Here is a 13,006-nt window from a genome sequence, read left to right on the forward strand (position 1 = left end):
TTGAGTTTGTGTGAGTGTGAATTTGAAACTGGACTCAACTAACTAAACAAACTAAATATGTTTTTAATTGTAGAAACTTAAAAAAAAAAACAAAAAAAAAACAAGAAAATGGTGAGTTTCCTCAGTGAGGTCAGAAAACAATCAATCTGAGATCCATCGACACTGACGGATGTGTTGGTGTGTAGTAGTCGTGTGTCCTCCAGGTCACTTCCTGTTAAAGCCAGTGTGTGTGTGCGTGTGTGTGTGTGTGTGTGTGTGTGTGTGTGTTGGTTGTGGTGCAGCAGCTCAGCAGGGACCGTTAATGGCCGGTTGTCATCACAGACCATAAATCAGTGGGACTAATGTTCAGACTCCTCTGAGGATCAAATTCAGAGACTCCACTCCCAACATCAGCAGACTGATGTGGACCAATCAGACGCAGCGAGACGAGACAAAGACGTAAAAGCCGTAAGAAGCCGTAAACAGACAGAGAGGGAGGCTGGAATGTGGAGAAAAGGCGTGTTAGTGTCTCGTATCTGCAGAGAGTTTCTGATTTTCTCTCTCTGTTGCTGCTCGGGACGCTTTACCAACCCAACATGTGTCTATTTGACGTCCTGGGAATGAGACTCAACAATCAACTGTCTTTGTGGTGCGTTCAGGAACAGCTGGGACAAATCCTACTGATTCTACCTTTAACTTTAATAGTCTTTGAATTCTATTAATATGACGTGAGCTTCAGTTAGCTTTGAGCACAAATGTCCTTCAGAGGGAGACTTTTTACTCTGATACTCTGAGTCCATGTCAGAGCCTGAACTCTGTTACTGTGCTGGAGGAAACAAGCTGGACCAGAACTTCTGCTCTACAGCACCTGAACGTCTCCTGGAGGACGGACTGGGGGGACATGTTGAAACCCGGTCCTGAACCCGGTCTGTCTTCATGTAATGTGACAGGAACACATTGAATCCTTCTCCGGCTCTGATGAGTCTGACAGAACTCTTTCACGGTGACGTGCTGACCCATTCGGACCCGTTCAAACAGAATCATTCTTTTCTGTTCTTTTGTTTTGGAGCAGATCGTTAAGACTTTCAGAATAAAAGCCTGTGTTGTTTGTCTGCAGTGATTCAGCAGATTCAGTGTTCAACATTGTGCCTGTTTTAAATTAATGACAGTGTCTCCACCATCTGTCCTCAGCGAGCGGCTGAGGGGCATCAACAATATGTCGCCACCAACGGCAAAACTAATGAATGAATCATGTCCTCTGTGCCACATTCATATTTCTCTGCTCACAGTTTCCTGTTTGGATCGTTTGGATCCGACTTCATGTGTGACTCCGTTTCCTTCAGTTAATGTGCAGAGCTGGATGTTACATGTTGTCAGGAGACACTCAGGTGAAGATCATCATCACCTCAGCCCATCAGAACTTTATTGATACGTCACCTCTCGAACAAAGACGAGCTTCACATAGACGAACAGAACAAACACAGAAAGAAGGAAAGAAAGTTCAAGCCAGCAGCAGGAATAATAATAATAATAATAATAATAATAACAACACAGTGTTGACAGAACACACATATAGAATAAAACTGCAGTTTAATTAAAAGCCAAATGAATGAGTTTTATCTTCAGACTGTGTCAGTCAGTTGATGACTAAACATTCAAACCCAGGTGATCTAATTAAATACGTGAAGTCTCCGTAGCTCGTAGCTAACTAACGAGCTAACGTTAGCTGGTTAGCTGTCCAGCAGAGGCGAGACGTTCAGCCTGACGTCCCTCTGAGGTCCAACTGAGGACACTCAGAACCAGAACCAGAACATTAATTAGAAACAGATCCACTAAATACAGAGTGACTGCACTTTATAATAACCACCAGTGATAGAAAAAAAAAAAAAACTTAAGTAATATAAATAAATGATTTAATGTAAAGTCACTATGTGTGACTGATGGTGGCTATAAAGTGTCTGTTTCACTTTAAAATCACTAAATTACATCCGGAGATGTTTAACCAGCCGACACAGAGTCAGAGTTCAGACCAGAGACGAAGACGAGCCTCATCATCATCATCATCATCATCCTCACTCTGTCAGACATCTTGTTTTCATCCTCCGCAGCTCAAACGATCTTACTTCCGCTCGTTTAGCTCGAGCTCGGCGTCTCCGTCTGCAGCAGCTCTCTGCCAAACACGGAGCGACTTCATGTGTGCAGGTGAAGCGCTCCACCCTGACGGCAGCAGGTCGTTGGGGACGTTGTTTGTCCGTCTGTGTGTTGTGGTGCTGACGGAGCGAGCCCCTCCAGCGCCGCGGCAGCAGATGTCTGCGTGTACGGCGAGCTGGCAGCCGGCGCAGGTGGCAGATGAACGAGTCCGGTGCCAAACGCCGGCAGTTGGGAGCAGATGGAGCGTCACGTTCAGGGAGGGAGCGGAGGAGCCTGACCTTCTGCTGCTGGAGGTGAAGCTCTGAGGAATGTGGAGCCACCAGGCCGCCTGCACCTCCACCTCCACCATGTTAACATGACAGTCAGACACCTCCATAACTCCGCCTTACTCTCTCTTACTCCCTCATTAATAAAACAACTCGGCTGAGCTGACAGCTAACAGTGTTAGCATCAGGTAGCTCTGCTGAGCTAACAGTGTTAGCATCAGGTAGCTCTGCTGAGCTAACAGTGTTAGCATCAGGTAGCTCTGCTGAGCTAACAGTGTTAGCATCAGGTAGCTCTGCTGAGCTAACAGTGTTAGCATCAGGTAGCTCTGCTGAGCTAACAGTGTTAGCATCAGGTAGCTCTGCTGAGCTAACAGCTAACAGTTCCAACAGAATTTAAAGTGAACACAGTGACAGAATCAGTCGCTGGTACGACGTCCGGTCACAGTACCAGCTGTGAGCGGCAGCCCGACCCGACAACGACCCACACTGATGTTCACATCGAGTCCTTCTGCAGGAACCTGGAGCTCCGACAGGTGAAGCTGTGAGCTTCGGTAAAAACAAGAAAGTCTCAACTTCTTCTGAATTATTTTGACTTTCGTCATGTAAATCACCTTGTCAGGTATATTATTAGTTATATATATTTAAACTGAGCTAAATAAAACAACAACAGTCTTCATGATGTGAAGTTACTTCTGACATACGTTTGTTTTTGTTTCTCTCTTACTGTACTTACTGTACTGCTGAATATGTAAATCTACTGATGAAATCACATTTTTTGTTATATTAAGCAACATTACATTTTCAGATGGTATATATTATATAATATGTGTGTGTATCATATAACACTGCCATGTTTTACACCATATAACTCTTGATATTTTAAAATGTTCTGGATGGATGACAAAATCAAATATCACAATATTTTTCACACCTTGATATTGATATTGAGATGAGTGTTGATCATCAGTTCTGTGGATGTAAAGACGTCACGTTCTCCTGCAGACTCAGAGCTCTTTGTGACGTCCAGTCTGTGTCGGTGTTGTCGGTGACGTTGTCGTGTTGTCGGTGTTGTCGGTGACGTTGTCGGTGTTGTCGGTGACGTTGTCGTGTTGTCGTGTTGTCGGTGACGTTGTCGTGTTGTCGGTGTTGTCAGTGACGTTGTCGGTGACGTTGTCGTGTTGTCGGTGTTGTCGGTGACGTTGTCGTGTTGTCGGTGTTGTCGGTGACGTTGTCGTGTTGTCGGTGTTGTCGGTGACGTTGTCGTGTTGTCGGTGACGTTGTCGGTGTTGTCGGTGACGTTGTCGTGTTGTCGGTGACGTTGTCGTGTTGTCGGTGTTGTCGGTGACGTTGTCGTGTTGTCGGTGTTGTCGGTGACGTTGTCGGTGTTGTCAGTGACGTCGTGTTGTCGGTGACGTCGTGTTGTCGGTGTTGTCGGTGACGTTGTCGTGTTGTCGGTGACGTTGTCGTGTTGTCGGTGTTGTCGGTGACGTTGTCGGTGTTGTCAGTGACGTTGTCGTGTTGTCGGTGACGTTGTCGTGTTGTCGGTGTTGTCGGTGACGTTGTCGGTGTTGTCGGTGACGTTGTCGTGTTGTCGGTGACGTTGTCGGTGTTGTCGGTGTTGTCGGTGACGTTGTCGTGTTGTCGGTGACGTTGTCGGTGTTGTCGGTGACGTTGTCGTGTTGTCAGTGTTGTCGGTGACGTTGTCGGTGTTGTCAGTGACGTTGTCGGTGTTGTCGGTGACGTTGTCGTGTTGTCAGTGTTGTCAGTGACGTTGTCGTGTTGTCGGTGACGTTGTCGGTGTTGTCGGTGACGTCGTGTTGTCGGTGTTGTCGGTGACATTGTCGGTGTTGTCGGTGACGTTGTCGGTGTTGTCGGTGACGTTGTCGGTGACGTTGTCGTGTTGTCGGTGACGTTGTCGGGGTCTCTGGTGTGAAGCTGCCGGTCCACATGTTGTTCATCAGCCTCTCTGTGTGTCTGAGTCAAAGAGCTCCTGAACAGCAGCAGACCGACATCTGTTCACATTCAGATTAAAAAACACTTACTGGAAAATTTGGGCTGCGAGGACGAATTAAAGATTTTCCTCAGTGGGATTAACGACTGATCCGAGCTGCAGGTTGATTATCTGGCTGTCCAGGAAAAAACAGAATTTCAGCTTCACCTTTTTCTTCATCAACTCGGCGGCTTCACAGCGAAGCCTGTCAAAGGTCAAACACAGGGCGGTCCTGCAGGTCCGATCAGAATCTCACTGATACCACAGAAGACAATCTGTGTCGTGGTTCTGTTCGGGTCGGTTTCGATGTTTTAACTAATGATGACACGGAGAGAAAACTTGTTGGGTCAGTCTCACTTTGTTAGCATAGCATTGGCTAATGTCACTTACAGCGCTGCACTCTGAAGAACACAGCTAGCATGTTAGCATTAAAGCTGCGTGCTAGAAGAAGTGACGGGCAGCATCACCTCGATGATCAGATAAAAAATCTACGTTGAAGGAGTTCCAGGAGCGTTGGAAAATCAATCAGAGATGAAATGAAGCGGCGCAGAGAGCGAGACGAGGCGAGCGTTAGCCTGCAGTCACACGCAGCGCTGACGGATCTGAAACACGAGAACTCACCTCGACTCGTCCGTCTGCTCAGCCGACCCTCAGCTGGTGATCGGCTTCTGCTGTTTGTCTCACGCTAAAAGCTCACATTGCTCTTCTCCGGGTGCTGACGTGTCTCTGGTGAAGACTTCATCGCCACCTACTGGCCGACGGGCCTGCAGACGGCTGCAGTCGTCAGATTTATCTGAGATGATGGTTTTTTGACGGATGAGGAAAATTGACGAAGGTTTAAACCCAAATGTTTCTCTGTTCTGTGAAATATTTCTTCACTGCTTTTGTTTCTTTGACTCGTCAAACATCCGTCTGAGGGTTAGGGTTAGTTTGTCCTGGATCGTTCTGTGTGAACTAGAGAATTCTGGTTCTGAACGGATGATCAGCTGATGTGTGACAGCTCTGTACTGTATTCATTTATCTTTATTATAATATGAACTCTGTCATCGACTCTCACTGATTTCAGACTTTCACAGCTTTAAATGTCTCCGTCAACACTGTCGGGCTCCAACAGCACCTGAGCAGAACCTGACTCCTGCTGTGAGTCACGGCCCGTCTGTAGTTTCTATCCTGTTCTCTGTGAGCGACCCGGCCGGTCCGTTACGTCCTGTGTTTCTGTCAGTGCATCGTGGAGCAGCATGCAGCGGCACTCAGGATGATAATGAGGCTGCAGAGCGAGAAGCGGAGCAGCAGGACAGATTCTCCCGGCAGCCTCCCTCCGAGGCCACAGTACCATCAGGGATCTTTGGACTAATTGAGGAACCTGGCACGATAAAGCAAACAGACAAACACGCCGCTCGTGTCGCAGCCGGGGGGGATGTTCCAGTTCAGGAGGGGGGCTCATAAATCTGAGATGAGTCCGTTGGCCTCCTGTGCAGGCTGGTGAATATGGAGGAGAGCTGACGGACGGATGGATGGATGGATGGATGGATGATGGAGCAGGACTCGGGGGACAGAGGTTTAGCCATATGGCCCTTTAGCCTGGTCTGGACAGCAGAGTGGACCGGGGCCAGTCGCTGAGGTCACTTCCTGCCGCCTCATGTGGGACCTGCAGACTGCTGATCTCAGGACAGCAGAGAGTTCGACCTCCATCCCCGAAAAACACCGAGTCTGACCCCAGTCAATCTGCCGGACAGCTGACAGCAGACCTGAGTCAGGGATTACAGCAGTGTGTGTGTGTGTGTGTGTGTGTGTGTTTGGATTTCTAACAGTAGAAGATGTTTTTCAGCAGCAGAGTGAAGACTGTATGTGAGGTCGTACTGAAGCCGAGTTAAACGTTCAGTGATCGACAGCGTGCAGACTGACTGGGTAGCAACAGTAACTAAGGAGGCAAACAGTCGCACACCTGCAGGACCGTCGTGACCTCGTTACCTGCCGTCACACAGCGTGGTCGTGCTGTCACTCATGAGGTTTAGTTTCAGTCCAACAGTCTCCACAGGGTGAAACCACCATCCTCACGTACAGCGTGACTGTGTGTTTGAAACAGTCTGCAGGTCACGCTCCACTAAAGGAGACAGAGAGACGTCAAAACAGCAGGAAGTCTCTGGTTACCATGGAGACGACTTAAAACCTTCGACTGAAGCTGAAAACGAAGCGTGACTGTTTAATATCTGCTGACAATTATCAGAACTGTCGCTCTCTCGACCGTAAATCAGCTCCGCTCAGCACAGAATTGTTATTTTTTTGACTGGAGTTTGGTGCAGAGGAGCTGAACAACAGGTGTGAACAGACACCTGAACAACAGGTGTGAACAGACACCTGACACACACACAGAGTCCTGCAGCTCTCAGCTCCACTTTTACCCCAAAATGAAGCAGAACGAGTGGAAGATTTGCATCCAGAGGAGGAGAGCGTGGCTGTGACCCAGCCTCAAACTGTCGCTCTGCAATAATGAAGTGTTGGACAGAGAGCCTGACACTCGGGGGGCTCAGAGGGCTTTGATTAAGTCCTCCGAGCTTCATTAAAAACCATGAAAGCTCATTTTAGAGACACACTCCCCTCCTCCCATCTCTCCCCCACCAAACCACTCATCACTTTCTGTCTCTTCTCTCTGTTTGTGTCTCTGTGAACATCAGCAGCTCCAGAGACTCAAACCGACCGGCGCTCGTCATGATTTCTCACAACGAGATGAAGTTTCACTTTCATTTGTTCAGATCGTCTCAAACCACCTGGAAAATAAAGACACGTCTCAGACGGAGAAAGAAACAGAGTTAGAACATTTAACTGAATTAAAACCAGAAAGATTATTATTATTATTATTATTATTACCATTCTGAAGATGACATCATGAACCTCACAGTGTGTCAGTGGATCAGAACCTTCAGCTCGCTTTACTTCCCCTCACTGATCAGACGGTCGTCGCTCCATATAAAGATTTGGTCCGATGAAGCGATCTGATTGGTTGGTCTGAAGCTTAAAGAAACAGGTCAGTGAACGCAGCAGGTCGATGTTAGCGTTAGCTTCAGTTTGCTAGCTGACTTCTGATTGGCCGTTACTAACACGACTCACAGCATTAAAATGTTGATCCTGATGTTCGGCCCGGCCCAGCTGAGAGCAGAACCCAGCCTCCAGAACAAACATTCAGATCGTTACTTCATGTTTGAACTGTGTTCTGGTCCTGGACCACAGACGGTCCGTGTCCTCACAGAACCATCAACACGTGACATCACAAAGCAGACTACGTTCAGTCGTACCAATGTTTTCTTGCTGGAAAAAAAAAAACGTGAAATCTGAAATTTTAAAAACAACTTTTGTAAAACGACAGTTTGTCTTTTACGCTTTAGTAACAACCTTCATCTTCGAGCCTCGTCCTCCACTCCGGTTCTGTTTCAGCACAGTGTTCTCCATGAACCGGACTTTAAATTAGATTAATAACAGCCACGTTCTGACCCGGGAAATGATTCTGCTGTCACATGTTCACATTTCTTTATTTCTTCTTTCTTTATAGTAAAGAGAAGCTGAAACAGGAAAAGAGACTTCGTAATGTTAAATTATGCACAAATTATTTAAATAACATCAGATGCTGCAGCATAAAGATTCACTGTGACTGGAACTCACTCAGCAACACCGGGCCGGACCGACCCGTCTGAGAGAGGTCCGATACCAGCTGGAAAATCATGTGGGGACAAACTCCTCATCTCTGATGGTGATGATGGAGGAGGAGGAGGAGGAGGAGCAGAAGGAGCAGGAGGAGGAGGAGGTGAACAGGAGGAGGAGGAGGAGGAGGAGCAGAAGGAGCAGGAGGAGGAGGAGGTGAGCAGGAGGAGGAGGAGGAGGAGGAGCAGAAGGAGCAGGAGGAGGAGGTGAGCAGGAGGAGCAGGAGGAGGAGGAGCAGAAAGAGCAGGAGGAGGAGGTGAACAGGAGCAGGAGGAGGAGGAGGAGGAGGAGCAGAAGGAGCAGGAGGAGGAGGAGGAGCAGAAGGAGCAGGAGGAGGAGGAGGAGGAGGTGAACAGGAGGAGGAGGAGGAGCAGGAGGAGGTGAGCAGGAGCAGGAGGAGGAGGAGGAGGAGCAGGAGGAGGTGAGCAGGAGGAGGAGGAGGTGGAGGAGGAGGTCGAGGAGGTGAGCAGGAGGAGGAGGAGGAGGAGGAGGAGGAGCAGAAGGAGCAGGAGGAGGAGGAGCAGGAGGTGAGCAGGAGGAGGAGGAGCAGGAGGAGGAGCAGGAGGAGGAGGAGGAGCAGGAGGAGGAGCAGGAGGAGGAGGAGGAGGAGGAGGTGAGCAGGAGGAGGAGGTGAGCAGGAGGAGGAGGAGGAGGAGGAGGTGAACAGGAGCAGGAGGAGGAGGAGGTGAGCAGGAGGAGGAGGAGGAGGAGCAGGAGGAGGAGGAGGAGGTGAGCAGGAGGAGGAGGTGAGCAGGAGGAGGAGGAGGAGGAGCAGGAGGAGGAGGAGGAGGAGCAGGAGGAGGTGAGCAGGAGGAGGAGGAGGAGGAGCAGGAGGAGGAGGAGGAGGTGAGCAGGAGGAGGAGGAGGAGGAGCAGGAGGAGGAGGAGCAGGAGGAGGAGGAGGAGAGTTATCTTCAGTCCTCGTCAGGATCAAAGCCAAAAGTTAATTTTCCAGTTTGAGGATGTTGAAATGAAAAACGAGTGAATTCGTTTGATTTGACAAATGAAGAGTTTGACTTCCTGCTGACAGACAGAGACGCCTGTGACATCACACTGACATCACTGTCCGACCTCCATTTTATTTTATAACCCTAATCAATAGAATCGGTTAACAGACAGCTCTGTAGTCTGGTAACATCCACAGTGCTGCTCTGCCCCCTGCTGGACAAACTGCATCACTACAGTTAAACTGCTGAAGGTATTCTCTCACCTGCTGTGACTCAGTGACATCACACTCTTCATCCACAGGGTTTAATGTGACGTTGGTCCCTTTGCAGCTATAACAGCTTCAACTCTTCTGTGAAATCTTTCCACAAAGTTTAGTTGTTTATGGTCATTTTTGACCATTCCTCCAGAATCATATTTGTGAGGTCACACACTGATGTTGGACGGGAAGGCCTGGCTCTTCATCCCAAAGGTGTTCTATGCAGAACCAAACCCCGACTCGTCCATCACTGCATCCAACACTTTGCATTGCACTTGCAGATGTCTGGCTATGTTGGATGCAGCTGCTCGGCCATGGAAACACATTCCATGAAGCTCTCTACACTCTGAGCTAATCTGAAGGCCACATGAAGTTCGGAGGTCTGAAGTGATTGATTCTACAGAAAGTTGGTGACATCTGAGCACTTTGTGTCTCAGCATCTGCTGACCCGCTCCGTCATTTTACGCCACTTCATGGCTGAGTCGCTGTCGTTCCCAATCGCTTCCACTTTGTTATAATACCACTGACAGCTGACAGCAGAATATTTGGGAGTGAGGAAACTTTTCACCCGGACTTGTTACACAGGTAGCTTCCTATCACAGCACCACACTGGAACTCACTGAGCTCCTGAGAGCGACACATTCTTTCACACGTTTGTAGAAACAGTCTGCATGCCCAGGTGCTGCTTTTATACACCTGTGGCCATGGCAGTGATTGGAACACCTGATTCCAATTTCAGTTTCATCTGTGATGTTTAATATGTACATGAAGTTTGTTTGTCAGAGAAACATATACACAGTATTATAACATTTACTAAGAGAGTTCATTAATAATAATAATAATAATAATAATAATAATAATACATATTATTATTATTATTATTATTATTAATGAACTCTCTTAGTAAATGTTATAATACTGTCATGTTTTTCTGCCTAAAAAAAACTAAATAAAAACTAAACAGAAAAAGAAATGTTTCATATTTTCCCTTCTCTCCTGTTTTTTGTTTTTTGTTTTTTGTTTGTTTTGTTTTTAAAGAAATTTCAGGAGAAATGTTAGAAATTTTAATTCAACCTCGTGTCTATAAGATGTCTCGCCACCAGTTTCACGCTTCAAAAGGAAATCTATAAAAAAGAAAATTTGAATTTTTGGTCAGACTTTATTCTTCCAAAAAAAATAAGAAACCTGAAATTCTGGAGAAAAAAAAAAAAAAATTTCTAGAAGATGTTTTTCTAGAAGATGATCTGGACTCAGCAGCAGGACTCTGAAGGCCGCCACACACCGTCCAGACTCAAACCAACAGCCAGCTGAATTAATCCGACCTCTCTGTTGCCTCTCGTCTGACCCGTTCAGCAGAAGCGTTGCACTGAAACATATCGCCTCCCGCAGCTGAACACACTGAACAGATTTGTTCCTGTCCGACCTCGCCCGAGTCGCCCCAAATGCTTCAGAGGGCCAACGGTCGGGCCGGTGTGTTTCATAGACTGGCATGCAGTGGGGGAAAAGACTTTCAGGGCTCTGGAGAGCAACAACAGAAACTCCCTGTGAAGTCAAGGAACATTATGGCACTGGGTCATTGGACAAGAGTCCTGCTCGACTTCAAGATGGACAGCTATGTTCAGATAGTTGCCTATCAGTGTGTTTGGACAGGAACAAAGAGTCCTCGTCCCTGGGTGGGCTCGAACCACCATCCTCTCGGTTAACAGCCGAGCGCGCTGGCCGATTGCGCCACAGAGACACATTCTGGTTGATGCACTCGACAGATCGTGGCTCGTCTTTGTCAAGGTTGCATTTTGCACAAAGTTGCATTGAATGCACATCAGATAATAGAGGTTTTATTCCTCTGCTAACCTCTTTGAAAAAAGCCAAGCAAGGCACCGCTGGGATTTGAACCCAGGATCTCCTGTTTACTAGACAGGCACTTTGACCAACTAAGCCACGGCGCCCTCACGTTCAGTCCTCTCACAGAGTCTTACATGAAGCATGAAATCACACCAGATCAAAACAAATGTGTTTGGTGAGAGATCATAGATGAGCTTTTTGATCAGAGCAGTTTGTCCAGATCTCGACTCAGCAGACAGACCTTCAGCTGGACACTGGCATCCAGTGGGGGAAAAACCTTTCAGGGCTCTGGAGAGCAAAAGGTGAAATTCCCTGTCAAGTAAAGAGACATCAAGGATCTCAGTCTTTGGACAAGAGTCCTGCTCGACTTCAAGATGGACAGCTAACTTCAGATAGTTGCCTGTCAGTGTGTTTGGACAGGAACAAAGAGTCCTCATCCCTGGGTGGGCTCGAACCACCATCCTCTCGGTTAACAGCCGAGCGCGCTGGCCGATTGCGCCACAGAGACACATTCTGGTTGATGCACTCGATTGATCGTGGCTCGTCTTCTTCTGAAATCGGTTCTGCTATGATCAGACAACATGTTCTACTGATGTCATCAAAGAATCTCCTCTAACTGGAATGATCCCACAGTCTAGTAGAGTGCCAACAAACTACCTGTCAAAGAAAAAACACCATTCATTGTTCTTTCCAAGACAAAAACACAAAACATCAGTTTGTTTTCTTATCAATCACGTCTCTGTTTTTAATGTCCGTGTTCTTCCAGAGGACTTTCTTCATCGGTTGTATTTTGCTAAACAGGCACTTTGACCAACTAAGCCACTAAATCACTTTCAGTCCTCTCACAGAGTCTTACATGAAGCATGAACATCATCACACCCAATCAAAACAAATGTGTTTGACGACAGGGACAGAAAAAACAAAACAAGAAAGTGTGTCTGAACCATCAAATGTAACCAAGTTACTTCTTGTGCTGATCTGAGACCTTTTGATCTTTGTTACAATATTTTCAAATTGATTTTAAATCTACTGCTGATTTCACTACAAACTCTTCATGTCCCAGCCTCCATCATAAAGACTGACAGGTTAACAGCGGCACATCGGGGGCGGGACTAGCTAACCTTTAAAGCCTTGAATGGTGTTAAATGTGACAGCATTAGTTTTCCTGACAATTTTATGATACATTTGCATTTAATGAAGAGATTCACTTCAGACAATGAAACCTTTCAAATGTCTTTACATCAGCAGGACTGTTGTTAGTTTCTGTTGTCTTCGTGCAGCAGTGTGTGTGTTTAGTACCTGTTAGTGATGGTAGAGGGCGCTGCTGGTCTGAACACACCTCCCGGCTTCATGGACGTGTGTTCCAGGTTTACCAGAGTCTCCTGAGTGTCCTGCAGCTGTCCTCTCTGTTGACACCCGAGCCGGCCAGCTGAGACTGTTGCAAAACCCCCGAAACACAGAGACAGAAATGGATCAGCAAAGGAACTCAGCCGCCACCAACACCTCTCTGCTCTCACTCCTCCTCCCACACACTCCTTTCCTCATGTATTTGATGCCCTCTATCAGTTTATTGATCAGGGCAGGGCACATTAATCAACACTGATGTCTAACAACATGAGTGTAACATGGTGGGTGTCAGATCCAACAACTGACAGGTGGGGAAAAGTTTGAAAAGTTACAGTGAAATTAGCAACAACAATCAGACAAGACGATTAAAAACACAGAACAATTCAGCCTGTAACATCAGCTCTGATCTGAGAATTTAAACCAATTAAAGGTTTGATGGGGTAACAATGTATGTAATGAGATATGAAATTAGCAAAAGTAACCCTGTAAAACTATTTTTTATTGACTTCTCTTTGCTCTCTTCTTTTGAAAT

At 47.0% G+C, this 13,006-nt stretch overlaps 1 long non-coding RNA gene and 3 other non-coding genes across 4 annotated transcripts; 1 reads left to right on the forward strand and 3 right to left on the reverse strand.

Annotated features, from left to right (window-relative positions):
- Positions 1 to 2,548: 2,548 nt before the first annotated feature.
- Positions 2,549 to 3,072, forward strand: LOC119025247. The gene is made up of 2 exons (XR_005076750.1): positions 2,549 to 2,584; positions 2,684 to 3,072. It is a non-coding gene; the product is annotated as an uncharacterized LOC119025247 (long non-coding RNA).
- Positions 3,073 to 10,949: 7,877 nt separating this feature from the next.
- trnan-guu lies at positions 10,950 to 11,023 on the reverse strand. The gene has a single exon. It is a non-coding gene; the product is annotated as a tRNA-Asn (tRNA).
- Positions 11,024 to 11,157: 134 nt separating this feature from the next.
- Positions 11,158 to 11,231, reverse strand: trnat-agu. The gene has a single exon. It is a non-coding gene; the product is annotated as a tRNA-Thr (tRNA).
- A 330-nt stretch (positions 11,232 to 11,561) lies between these two features.
- trnan-guu lies at positions 11,562 to 11,635 on the reverse strand. Its single transcript has one exon. It is a non-coding gene; the product is annotated as a tRNA-Asn (tRNA).
- Between the last annotated feature and the right edge of the window lie 1,371 nt (positions 11,636 to 13,006).

This window comes from Acanthopagrus latus, chromosome 9 (assembly GCF_904848185.1).
Source record: "Acanthopagrus latus isolate v.2019 chromosome 9, fAcaLat1.1, whole genome shotgun sequence".
Classification (NCBI taxonomy): Eukaryota; Metazoa; Chordata; class Actinopteri; order Spariformes; family Sparidae; genus Acanthopagrus; species Acanthopagrus latus.